This window comes from Dermacentor andersoni, chromosome 9, assembly GCF_023375885.2.
Source record: "Dermacentor andersoni chromosome 9, qqDerAnde1_hic_scaffold, whole genome shotgun sequence".
Classification (NCBI taxonomy): domain Eukaryota; kingdom Metazoa; phylum Arthropoda; class Arachnida; order Ixodida; family Ixodidae; genus Dermacentor; species Dermacentor andersoni.
Window position 1 is genome coordinate 62025256 of NC_092822.1, and position 14722 is coordinate 62039977.

General features: G+C 42.2%; 1 pseudogene; it reads right to left on the reverse strand.

Moving 5' to 3' along the window:
• Positions 1–3956: 3956 nt before the first annotated feature.
• The window catches only part of LOC126528108 (uncharacterized), a 33335-nt pseudogene continuing 22569 nt past the window's right edge, over positions 3957–14722 (reverse strand).

Consider the following 14722-nt stretch of genomic DNA (forward strand, 5'->3'; position numbering starts at 1 on the left):
CACCACTTGCACTGCTGACATTCCGACGCTGCCCTCTATCCTCTACAGTCATGTGAAAAATTTGTGAAAGAAGCGTCTGTCTCTACCTCCTGCCCACACTTTGGGCATCAATACAACAACACACTGCCAGTCTAATGTGCGATTTGCAGCCTCGACCACAAGACGACTGTTTGTACCCTTTGACCCAACACAGACTCCACCTATACTCCATAATGGACACTAAGAACTGCCGCCCACATATATAGTTTCGAAGTCTCTCTTTTCTCCATTCGAACAGTTTTTGTATCCATTTAAACCGCACTACATGCAAAGGGGGGCTGCCCTGTGGTTATGTGACTGTAGCCTCCAGCCAGCACTAGTGATCAAGGCAACGACTCCCGAGTATGTTGCGCAAGTTTAGGAACGTACTAGTGTGCCCATCCCAAGTGGTAGCGTCCAAGTACCGCTTCTGGGCACCATCAGCACTATGGCAAGCCAGCTTCAACAAATTGCAGCTGTGGTATCTTTCTTTCAGCATGTAACATGGTAGTCTTGCTGTATCAATAAATGAGAATTTATAAAAACATAAGCACTTCAACTAGGAAGCACAATTACAGCAAATGTCAAATATGCCTCAAATGTATTTATTGATAAATACGCAGAAAGGACTTCAAATTTGGCACATTACGATTGTGCTCTGGTCTCAATTGTATGTTTCCATTACCTTTGCTAAGTTCGTGTATTAAGTCTAAATTCAAGAAACTTACTTTTACAGTCATGAGCACAATTTAGGCTTAATCACATTCAAGATAAGACAAAGCTTCAGTAAGCTGGCATAGCTATGGAATCACTTGAAGGCACATTTTAAGAAATTGTCATAGACAGTAACAGACTTCCTCTAGGTAATACCATTACAAGAAACTCTAAGGCTACGGTACCCCGAAACCTATCAATGCAGTTCAGAAATCACCTACTGCCATAAAAAATTGTATAAATCTGTTTATCCGCACAAGAACTGCACACCCCTAACCTTTATGGCTTCTTCGCTGTGTGACGGTACATGTGGTTGGTAAGATGGTCCCTTCGTGAATAGGACGTGCCACAGTGTATGCAGGAAAAGGGACGTTCTCCTGTGTGAGAGCGCACATGCCGCTTCAGTGTGGAACTGTCAGTGAATGCGTCTGGGCACAGATGGCACTGGTAGGGGCGCACACCTGCGTGTGTGCGCAGATGCGACTTCATTTGCTTCTTGTACTCAGTCACGTAGGTGCACAGCCGGCAAGAATGCAGTTTGCGTTGTGTGGACACGAGCGACTGGTATTGCTCCGGGGACCCCAACATGAAGGAACCTGCAAAGCCACGCCAATTACGGGAAAGTGGTGCAAACAATGTTTCACACATTCTATGAAACCAGAGTGCTATAGCTGGCAGTCAAAAAGGGTTGCCACACTTGTACACAAAACATGTGATAGACTTCCGGACCACCTGAACCAAATGACTGTTGTGGCGATTGTCCATTGACGTATTACATGTCTCACACAAGTTCTATATACATACCTCTATCTCTCCATACACTTAAATAACTATCCTTAATACATACAAACTCCTACTGCCAATACATAGAGCATGGAATAACAATGCAATTTTGATATTAGGCCTTGATAGTCAAATTACTTTTTATACATATCACTTATTTATGTACTCACCTACCAAACTATTAGATGCTTTTTTTCTTCAAATAGAAGGATTAACGCAACAAACGCATGATTTGATGTTAGAACACGTCACATATGTGAAATGAAATATGAATATGAATGAAAATTAATCAGAAGAGAATGAAATACATATCAAAGTAAGAAAGGAAAAAGAATAAACAGAATTTACAGAGGTCAAAATGGCACATTTGCTGGTGGTGAAAAATAAAACAACATTTCTGTGCATTAAACAAAGCATTTCTATTCATGCATTGTAACCATTTTTCATGCTGATCTTTCCACCAGTTCAGAAAAAGCAAAATGAAACTAGAGAGTACTGAAGGTGACTTATTAACAGATCCACAAATTTTTTAACATCTCTCTTAAGACAGGCATCATTCCACATACTATACAACATTATTTGCTAGTATACTGCAGTGCTTCTTTTTTATTTCTAGAGCACAGCTTTTAGGTGCCCGCTCCTGTGGCAAACGTCGGCAGTGGCGGCATAAACGAGCGAACGAGCACAGCGAAAGATTAAAGAGCAAACGTGGAGTGGGATATGAACAAATGAGAGTGGCCCCTTCAGTGACATGCATGCGGGAAACTGGTGTCATGCGGACCCGCCCAACCGCTTGATGCATACTTGTAACAAGTCTCAGTCGGACCGCTCGTTTCGTATTATTGTCTGCTCGTGCCAGCACCTGCTTGAGCCTGTTTGGTTTGCTGGGTTTGGTCGTGTTTGCACTTGTTTCTATGGTCATGGTTTGCAAGTGTTTTGTAATCTGATTGCATGCATGACGCGAATTGTGTAGTACTTTCTGGAAGCCACGCGACACCAATGATTACACCAGAACCTTCGACAAGTCATGTAGTATAAAAGCTGACGCACTTGACCCGCAGATCAGATTTGCAATGATAATCGACTCTGTTACATGCCTCTCTTAAATTCTTTGCCTCAATATATTGTGAAATGAAAATACGTATACAGCTGTGCTCAAATTTTGCATTAGGAGTTATCGTAATTGTCGGTGAATTTTTTAATCTGATGATTACTTATCAATTATTGCAATGAAAACTTTCTTTTCTTTATGATTTCAGTACAATGATGGGGCAGCAGGCGAATTTGCCATCAGACTTGTTCCAGACCAGAGCAGCATATGTGGCAATCCATAAACAGTCACATCACAATCACAATGGTAAATCAATCATAGATCAACGAGAGCCAACAAATGGATGCTTTCCGAGAAAAAGCTGGTTAGATGGATTCCTTGCGAACTCCAAACAATGTAACTTCTTGTGTCTTGTGGGAGGCATGGATGCATCTATAACAAAACGGAGGTCACTGTCAAAGCCAGCATAAACACTAACACGCCCACACAAACTTTTTCTTCTGCTTCAGCAAACATATTTATGTTAGCAGCACGATGCTGCACTTCTATTTTATGACCTAATATATCTATTACAAATGATTATCCACTGGCTCATGCCAAACCAACTTCATAAGACTAGAATAGCTTTTCTGGTACTAAAATAACTTCTCTACACCCTACGTCTTTCATCACATCACATTCTTTCAAACTAATGTCCCGATGGTCCTGCTACCACTCACTCAGTGCCTCGAAAGTGTGAGTGGCGAGCACTGGTGAATGCTTTTTTAAGCTGACCGAACGTGCCATCTGTTAGATCCATCTTTCAAACCTTAGGAGAAAAATGGCTCTTGTACATGAACCAGCTGTTTTCACCTAACTAGCAGCCAGAACATCAATGCTCGTCAATATGACTGTCATGTAGATTTATTTCTATTACAACTTCCCAGACTTTTTTATCAGTAAAAAAAAAGAACAAATGCAGCTTGTAGCGTTGAGATGCAGGAGACTACGCATGTACCTACCTCTCCTTCCCCTTTTAAGTTTTTGTGCTAGTATGCCAGCCCCCTTCCCTGTTCCAGGTGCAGTGCATGCAACATCTGACTGTTACAGACTGGTTGCTGTTCTCTGTCTGCTAAACAAAAGATCACAAATTATAAGTTAAATATGTTTTTGAAACAATGCGGAAACAAAATGGGCAATGCAAGTTTTTTCTGTTTTACAGCGGAAGCCTTCGTGACAAACAAACATTCCACGAGATTACAAGTTGCATAGGATGAAAGTGGTAAAATTGCATGCATCGCCATTAGTTGCAAAGCCTTTAGTTAACCGATTAACTTAAGCTTCGCTTTATGTAACTTTTAACAAGTGCAATGGATCTCAATAGTATTTTTCTTTTTTCACTACAACCAGCAAAACGGCAACCATTTATTTCACATTTTTGGAAAGCAAGTCATACAGCAGTTATCCATTTTTGGAAATATTGTTTATGGCAAGGCTCCAAAGATGAAAGATTATTCATGCAGCTTTCTTTAGTGACAATCATAGATTTAGCGATTAAACCGATCCTTTGTCCCTGATAGCTGTCTTACCTGCATGTGTCAGCAAATGCATAGTACCTAATTACAGTGAAATAAACGTTCTTGCTGTAAACGTATACATCCACATTTGAATATTTCATATTCGCTTTGACATTACATACTTATTACTTGTATTTGATTTGTATATGAAACAGCTGATATTTGCACACCTCCAATAAAAATGCTGTTAACTTCTTAAATTTCACAATTGATGGTATGGTTATGCTGATGAACTTGTGTGAGCATATTTTATTTTCGAATTGATTCTTCTGGATGAGCGGAAGCACATTCTGTCAAATAGCCAGCTATAAGACCATGCAGGACATCATTAAAGTGTGGTAAGTGTTACATGTGATTGCACGAGGACTGATGGCACAGCGGCATACAAGGCACAGTGGCATACAAGGCATAGAGTCTATGTTCACATTGCAAACATGGCTACCCCCATTACATGTTGACAAAACACAGAAGGTACACATATACCTGAGACCGTAGCCAAATATAGCTGTAGAATGACAGAGTGAATCTACAGGGTTGCTTAGGAGAAACATCTCCACAGCATTAAAGCCTACATAACTTTAACATTTATTCTACACCAATGAAAACAGGAGCTTTACAAGACATGTTATACAAATACCCATTGAAAAAATATGGCTAGTATTCAGAAATGGGGTCGAAATGTAAGCCCTAAGCAGATACTGCAATGATATCACATGTAACCCCCAAAAATGGCTGGCCTGTATACTGGGCGTTCCTGCAAAGATTTTAATAAATTTTCAGAAATCACCTGTGGCAGATAGCACAATTCAAATCCGTGAGCTGGACAGCTCATACAGGTGGAAATTATTTGCACAAGAAATCGAAATGCATAATCGGCTAAATAAAAAACTTTTCTGAGTTTTGAACTAATTATTTCTTAAGCACATCTCTTAGTCTTCTTAAACAAACTCATGACTTGTATAACTACTTTAGCGTGCGATATTGGTGGAAATGCTGTTCTGTGTTCATTTTTTGTTATGTTCATGCTCTTGTGTGTACTAGCGACCCGTTGTTAAGGCTTTACAGCTGTTTATAGGCACTGAAATAAACAATAAAGAAACAGTAATTTAACAGCAGGTATTGCAATTTCCAAATTGAAACCGGGCAATTTGCAAGGGAGATTCACTTGAAATGAATTCTCAGGATGACACTGATTTCGAGGTATTAGAGAGTTTTAGTTTAGGGGATGCAAGCCGCTTGCGTACGCAAGAACTAGGGGAGACGGTACTACGCATGTGCAGACCGATACGTCTACTTGCGTCCTTGGGTTCTTGGGGCGGCCGAAAACATTGCTGCCCCTAAGCGGTCACATTGCCCACGTGACTCTCGCTGTGTACGAGAACTTACGAGTAGCTAGCAGGTAGATAATCTTATAAATCTTTCGCCAAGTGTCGACAGACGTCGTTTTTATATATATTAGAGAGGTTTAGCGTGTCCGGAATTCGGCTAAATGCAGGTGAGCGGGGCGTTGGGGTGGGGGAGAAAACGAGAGCAGCCTGCATGGTGCATCCACCTGGTGGGGCAAAGCTAAAACATACAAAGATAGCTAATATTGCTGTAACCAAGTCTATTCTACTTCGCTGCTGGTGTAAATCTTCGGCACTGGCGTAATCGTGTTGCTGCCAAAAATTTACACCCGCAGCAAAGTAAAATAAACTTGGTTGCTGCAGTGTTAGCTGTTTTTGTCTGTTTGATCTTTGCGCCACCAGGTGGCTGCACCATGCAGGACGCTCCCGTTTACGGCTCCACCCCAACCTGCACCCGCCTGCGTTTACCCAAATACCGGATACGCTAAGCCTCTCTATTAGCTGCTTTTAATAAGAATAGTTTTATGTGCTTTACTTCATATGCTTGATTTCATATTAAAAAAAAATGATAACGCAGCAAAGATCAGACGTTGATGGCGCTGCGAGCGCATGCGACCTCACTGTGGCTTGCGTTTTGGGCCGCTAACATATAACGTGTTTGTGCTTGCGTACACAAACACAAACGCACCCAAGCGCTAGGGGCCCCAATGCCTTGTGTCTACAAAACTAAAACTCTCTGTTATTTTCTGAACTTTGCAAAAAAATACAATGACAGCCAAGCTACTCTTATGCTTCAATGCATAAAATGGTGTTTTATTAAAAATGTAAGTGGAACGACAGTGCATTTTTTTACCGCAAGTTTGATGACACGTATCTCAAATATGGTGACACCTCCACAATTCTTTTTAAGTAGATATGCTTTGCAGTCTGACCGACTACAGTTTGTAAAGTGCAACATGTGCCATAAAGTAACTGGTTAAAAACTTCAACAGTGAAATTTTGTTAATTAGTCATCATGCATTTCGATCGCTCATGCAAGTAATGTCCAGCTCTTTGAGTAGACGAGCTCAAGGACAAGAATTTTGCTACTATCTGCAAAAAGCGATTTTAAAAAATTGCTCATATTCTTCACAGAAACACCTGGTATATAGTTTGAGAATGAGTGCATGTGGCAAGGACAAGCACAGTGCAACAAAAATTTAATACACGAACATTTTCTTCACTTCTGCCACGTCCCCAGCTGGCTGGAGAGTGTGTGTGTGCATGTGAATGAATACATGCATAAATTAAAATAAATAAATACGTGAAACAAAGGAAGACAATATAGAATACAGAAGATCACATCTCTGTCATGTGCATCGTGCTTACTTCTACTGCAAATGACAAACTTGTCCAAGTTCTCACCCTTACTACACTTACTTGCATTTGAGCCAACATACTTCTCTTTAAATATTTCCAAATACAAAGCTCACTGCATGAAACAGATTTGAGAATGTGGTGTAATGAGCAAATAGTGCACGCTGCCCAGACTCGCTGACATTAGCTCTTAACAAAACACAATCCAAATGTCACAATGCTGGTAACATGGAAATAAAGGACTGTGGTGGTGACGATGGCTGCAACCTGTGTAGACTCCTGCTCGGCAGGCTATGGTGAGAATGCCTGTGGTCGCATGCTGTCGGTCAGGACACGCCCTGCTAGCTGTTGCTATTCTGGCTATGGTCTTGGCTGCCATCTTCACTAAATTTCTGCATGCAGCTCTAGAGGCTTCGTGGGCAGGAACTTGTACTCTTTGAAGTTTCCAGATTGCTCAGACAGGGCTTTGAAGCTGCAATACTGCTGGCTTCACCTGTGTAAAGTCCAGTTGGCATGTGCTTTACACACTCCAAAATCTTAACACCAGCGGAAATTCTAGGTGCCAGACAAAGCACAAACAAGTTTTTCAAGCTGCTGATCTCACTTTTCGATTCACTTAACATTCTTAGGATACTTTATGCCCTTCTCGGTAGTTATCATTGTTTCCAACCATTTTCTAGCCAACTTGAGTCATTGGGTTAATGGGCTGAGCACTGTGCTGCTGTGTTGAAGGATCTGCATTTGAAACCAACCTTTAGAGCAACTTGAGTCTTTGATTATGTGACACTGGGTGTCTGCTGCTCTTCCATGAATCTCTGATGCCAATTTTTGTCACTGGGTGTGTGCCAGGGGCCCATGTGTGGCACTCACCAAAGTAAAAAAAAAATCCTTTAGAAATTCTGTTGGGTAGAATCAAACCCTCGCCACGTATATTCAGAGATGTATCATGCACAAATTTTACTGTGGTACCAATAGATCGTACAGTGTGTATAGAGGGATGCGCGAGAAGAGAGCCTGGCTGCATTCACATCTCAAACATGACGCATTATGGCAGTGGCAATACAGTTTGTCGCTACACCACTTTAATGCTAACCGCATTAGTGTCAACATTCACTGCACAATGCGCAATGCTGGAATGTTATATTTTCTGAGCAGGTCTGCATGATAAGCATAACATGTTACCTAGGGATATAGGAGCTAGCCCGCACATTATTTTGGCTGAATTTCACACTAAATGAATGAATTTGGCTCTAGGTGCTTTTGTGACATTTCTTTCTTTCACGAGGTTCTGTGGTAAATGGCATAGAAAAAAAAAATATATATTATTTACTTTCAAAACAATAATACAGGAGCCGCAGTACAGGGTTAATTTTGCAGTACTGTGTAATTAGCAGTTCAGGCCCAATAGCTATTAGTATTTGTTACGTCATGAGGACCTATGGGTAATATTCAGTAAGCCTACAAGAAATATCATGCTATCATCAATTCATGCAAGACATGTGACACGAGTGCATGTAGACAACTTATTTACCAGTCCGCATGTCTAGATATCTCAGTGGCTGATTCCGACCAGAGGCACCACCCACCACACCATTTCAATACAGCATACAAGCTTTACTCGGTTTCCAGACATGACATCACTAAACATCACTGATGGCTTCTCAAAAATTGCAGCGCTCACTTTCTCATGTCATTGCCTTGTTGTGCGAATGCCGACCAGAGTGACAGGCTTTGCTAATGCTGAACCACAAGTATGACACTGGACGTTTGAAGCTTGAGAACCAACTCTGCCGAGGCATGCATTTCAGCTTGTGACCAGCTCAGGAACATTTCAGCTGGCACAATAGTTTAGTCTGTAATAAAACAGTGTGTACAAAGGTAGTCAGGTTGTAATAATAAATAAACATCTGTTACTAAAACATAAGCATTTAAACTAGGAAGCACAATTATGTCAAATGTGAACTCCACCAACAATGTCTTAAATGTGTTCGAAAGACAAGAAATTTGGCACATACTACTGCGCCAGACTCAATTGTATGTTTCTGTTTCTTTTCTTGCTGAATTTTTATCTTACGAGTAATTCCAAGAAACTTATTTACACAGTGACGAACATATTTTAGACCAATCCACAATCAATACAAAATTTCGTTATGCTGGGATAGGTGACGTGACATGAAGGCACTCTATAAAAAATTCTCATGTATGGCATGGTCAACTTTCCTCTGGGTAATATTACAAGAAAAGCTCTTTGGTATAGAGAGCCAGAAAAAAAAAAGGTCAATCGGTTGATCTACGACAAAATTTCGAGCCCGAGCTTCAGGTCTTCCCCTCCAAATGACAGGTCATGTGGCGCAAGAGGCCGTCTCTCCGTGAAAAGGATGCACCACAGTGGACGCAGGGAAAAGCGCGCTCTCCAGTGTGGGTACGCATATGGCGTTTCAGGCTCCTATTCTGAGTGAATGTTTCTGGGCACAGGTGGCACTGGTAGGGGCGCTCTTTTGTGTGGGTGCGCAGATGGCATGCCAGGTCGTAAGTCTGAGCGAATGCTTCTGAGCATAGCTGGCACTTGAAGGGGCGCTCGCCTGTGTGTACGCGCACGTGTTGGGTCATGTGCTCCTTGCGCTTAGTCTGGTAAGGGCACTGCCGGCAGGAATGCAGCTGGCCACATACGGACACGAGTGAAAGGTACTCCTCAGGGGATACTGACAGCGAGGAATCTGCAAAAACCAGAGGGAGCACAGAAAGTCAATGAAGCCATCTATTTGATGGAACTAAAGTACTGCACCTGGAAATGAAAGTGTTGCCACACTTGAAGGCAAAACACTTGACAACCTTGGCCTGGCAACCCAAATATTGGCAACCCAAAATACGCAGTACATGATTTACACAATTTCGTATCTCTGTATTGACCCTTTTTGTGGAGCAGTTTGTTCTAGTGAAACGAGATGGCGCTTTCGGTGCCGCACTGCACGTCACCTCGGCGACAGCGCACGCATACGAAACCATTATCGCTTCCATCTTGCTTCTGTGCATTCAGCTGTCAGAAATGCAAGTGAGCTTTAGCTAACGTACTGTGCTCCAATCATGCAGGACTGAATCATGTGGATTGAAGATGTGTGCAGTAGTTTCCTGCAAGAATAGTGACTGGCATATTAAGGAATCGAATATGTGCATCCAAGTCCACGGACCGTTGCTGCAACTGTCCGTACATGTTACCGGCACTTCGAGAAGTACGGCTTTCTTCAAGGATACAGAACTTTGCTCATCCGCCAGCATTGTATCGCTAACATTCAAACAAAGTGCTTTAGCCCTGGAATGTCGGCAAGAGTGAGTACCACTCGTTAAACGACAAATGGAGTAGCGCCGCTTCCTGTTATAGCGTGTTTCGCGCACGGTATCTTCACACATCTTTCCTCAACTGGCATGAAACCTTACACCCACTCTATCGCCAACACGTCAATAAGTGAATGGGTGGACAATTGAATATATGTGCACGACATGGCCACAATAAATGACGGAGTACACCGATAGCACATGGATGGTCGAAGCTAAATGTTTCATGATGGCCCAGAACAGTGAGCGAATTACTAGTGATAATACATCCTTGATGGCTACATTTAAAGATGATGGCTTTTGATGGCTACAGTTAAAAATGGCTACATTTGAAGTCTTGTGCACAGCAAGAACAACTCTATCAGAAGTGAGCACACCCGCGAGTGATTAGGCAGAAATTATCAGATAGTGACCGCACCGAGGGAGTCAGAAAGGAGACAAGCCACTGCTTCAAAATATTTGCCAAATAAAGAACGAAGAGCAAAACACACAAATCCTGATTCAGTTCATGAGCGGAAGTTTGGATAGCTTGGCATACATATTTAGCTTCGCTTTTAAAACAAGCACTACATACACTGCTCGTGCCATTTGGACATAGCTTAATCAGCTTCCAAAGCGCTTTTGCATGTTCTGTGAAACAGTGGCCAAAGCTTTGTGTCGTCCACCCAGTCACCATGTACAACATCTCCTGAAACAGAGGTTTGCTAAGCCGTACTGGCGTCATATATGCCCACTGTAAATGCAGACGCAACAAAGGCAATTGAGGCAAGCAAAGGATGGGTCACCACGTGATCAAACAAGGCAGTACCCGTGGTATCACCACGAAAAGGGTCAATATATGGCGAATTATACTTAATAGATATATTACAGCTCAAACGTAGAGATGGAATTTGGCAACCAATATTGATACAATGCCTAAATAGTCACTTATGCACTCACCTATAAACTAAGTATTACACGTTTTTTCACATCACAATACAGCACAAGTGCATCAATACATATTTGAATACACAAAGCATATGATACGAGATATTCACATGAATGAAAGACATAAAATGTCTAAACATAACAAAATATAACAAAGAATGAAAAATATGTGAAAGTAAAAAAAAAAGGAATCAACATGGCATCTACAAAGCTTAAGTTGACACCACAATTGCTAGTAGAGAATACAGCCCCACTTCCAAGCATTAAAAAAAAAAAAACATTGTTTTCACTACAAAAGTAAGTACCTAGCCTTGGTACATACAAACTTCTACTCCCAATATATAGAGGCCGGATTTGACCTGCAGTGTTGGATATTACGACGATAAACATAATCGATTATTAAAAAAATACGCAGTGCCCGTCCATTCTGTGAAGAAGGATGACCAGCGAAGCTGTGTATGTGGGCCCCTTAAAGGCAAACTGCACTTTCGGCCTGGCATTACATTATCTTGAGGATCAGCCCACATATGGGGAGTGCTTAACGCCTGTGTCACCTCCGCCGTGGGTCAGCCCAACATTGCACTATCTTCGGGATTTCTTTCTACATGTGGTCATGATAGTGCGAAAAGTAGCCCTCAACAGTTTCGCTGTAAAAATGTTAGGCGGAAACATTTTCAGAAGTAGGGGGGGGGGGGGGGGGGGACACAAGGAAGAAAATTGGAAGTGGGCTTCACCCCAAGCCTATGTCTCCATTTGAAATTTGTACAGACAGTTCTCTTCATGTGTGAGCAATAGGTACACATTTTATTTGCTTTACACCATGTAATATGTGACACCACTGCAGCCAGAGATCTCGCATCGGTACATATCCGCTGAGCATACTTTCAAGAGAAAGTGAGTCACGTGCAAAACTTCTCCCTCGCCCTGTGCTCCTGCTCTAAACAAACAAATGACGCTTGCTGCCTGTTATTCAGTGTTGGCCTAAAACATTTAGCTAGAAACTTTGTACTTAATGCCAAAACTTGGCAAGAAAAAAAAAAAAGATTTTCTGGTACGTTGCCTGTGGGCAACACTCAGTGAAAGGTTAGTCAAATTGCATTTATACATAACACTGTATTACAGGATTTATACAATGCCGCACAACAAAAGCATCGACTCATGTTAGAACACATGAAGCATATGAAATTAAAGGGACCCGGAAATGATTTTGATGATTTTGCGAACGTACTGAATCGTGAGAGCAGGTCCTTCTTATCATTGACACATCTAAGTGCTCTGCTTAAAGTGTGTAATTTATTATAAAGTTTTAAAAATTGAAAATAGGTTTATTAGCAGCTCTTTATGGAAAGGGCACAGCGACAGGGAGTGATGAGGCAGCCAGAAGCACAGTCCAAAAAGACGCCAGCAACCAGCAGCACGAGCAGAGCCGAGCTGTGCGTTGTCGATGCAGCTGTACAGTGAGACGCTTCTTCTTCACAAAATGTACATTGCTGCCAATTGCAGTGCACCGCTTGGCTGAATTTTCAGCCACCTGTAATTATTTGACGTAAATTGCCCTAATGACGCTAGTAGGGCGAGCTATCCAATTGGCTGCCCAGGGTGTGTCGTCAATCATTTTTCCAACTTTATAATGAACAAACGTTGTTTGTAATAGTTGGAATGTTTGTTAATTTGTTTCTATACAAAGATACAAAGAAAGTAGCAAAAAAAGAATGCACAAGAACGATTTCTCACTACACTTAAGCATTTCTGGCACACAGCAAGTGTCGTCTGCTTGCGTTACAATGCGCTCCATTTTGACGAGAGCTCCATGGTCAATGTCAGTCTCAGTCTTTTCACGAGCACGATTCACCTTTGTTGCATTCTGGGCTGCAAACGTAGCGACTGGCAATATGTCAAGCTTCGACATCATGTCCCTCTGCAAGGCAGCAGACGAATAGTGGCTGCAGTGCATCGAACTGTCACTATCCAATTAGTGCCAGAACTTGCGCGTTTGCGGCCGTTACGTTACACCAGAGGATTACTACCACAATAGTGCTTAGTGAGTTTGGTATTCGGGTAAACACAAGTGAAAGGTGACTGGGTCTGGCCTTTTGACCATGCCATTTCATGGGATCAGCAGAAATGCAAATGTGAATGTTCTGCATGGTGCAGCCACCTGGTGGCACAGAGCTCAACCAAACACAGTAGCAGTAACGAATTGTATTCTTCTTTGCTGCTGGTGTAAATTTTTGTAGGAGCGTAATCGTTAACACATTGTTCTTGTGAATGCTTAAAATGTTTTACACTTGGTTAGAGCAATATTAGCTCTTTTTTTTGGCTGGTCAAGCTATGTGCCACCAGGTGGCTGGATCATGCAGATTGATCAGGCCGCTCACGTACGTCTACACTAAAGTTTCTTCATCAGCTTGAATTTATGCCTCCACCCATCCGTAGAAACGCCCAGCTCGCCTGTGGTTACCGGAATACACAACACACTCGGTGCCGTGACAGAATGCTCGCACTGCACACTGCTTCAATAGCTCTTGCTAGGGATCAACAGCCACGCAGATGCCGGAGAGGGAGGAGAGGCTTTGTGCTCTCTCTCCTGGACAACCGGAAGTAGACGACAGGATGTGCCATCATGACGCAGAGCCAGTGAAGGCGGAGTTTAGCCCCGATCACTCAGCAAACGAATTGAGGAGAAAATGCGTGGCTATGGAGGAGGGTAACTTGTAATCGTCCGTGGCTCTCTCAATATGAGATGCTTCACACAAATTGTGGCATGAATTATTGACTATAGCTGTGTCATATGCGTCTACAATATTTGTCTGAACCGTTTCAGGGGCCCTTTAAGTATTATTTTAAGTGAAATAAATAAGTATAAAAGAAAATCATAAATATCTGAAACTTAAACAAAGAAAGAATAAACACAGCAATATGATTAGGTATTTGCAGGTGGTGAAAAAGCCCTACCTTTGAGCATTAAGCAAGGGATTCTTCTTCTCTAACAGTGCATTGTAAACACTTTCCATTATCATTTTTCATTGCTTAAGCAACAGAAATATGAAAGGACACCCCCCCCCCCCCCCACACACACACACACATCCTATTGCAAATATACAGTAGAACCTCTTTCATACGTTTTGGAAAATACCACGAGAAAAAATGTAACTAAAACAATATTGACAGACTCGATTATTGTTCATATCTATGTAATGCAAAGCACCGTGCAGATTGTTGCAGCACGAGACGCCAACGTGTGTCGAGCTAGTGGTGCTACGGCGGCCCGAGATGCATTTTGTTGTTTTCCTATGGCGTGGTGTTTTAGGCTGGCAATGAGACACCGAAACGGAATCAGGCTGATGGGCAACGCCGGATGCTGTCGAAGCAAAACGAGATGCCCACATCCTGCAGCAAGGAACGGCAGATCACCAACTAAAAAGTGTGCAGTATGCTGCCAATGGCACTGTGCACAATGCGCTGTAAAACAGGTGAAGATGGTTATTGCATTAGGTTTGGTGGCGATAGCTGCGAATGCAGCTTATGACGACCTGGGCGGAGATTTGCTGGTACCGAAACAGTACGCACCGTCCTTTTCATGTGAAACGGGCAGCTAATTACTGTTCTCCATCACGCAAACCTCACGCCTTTTTTTG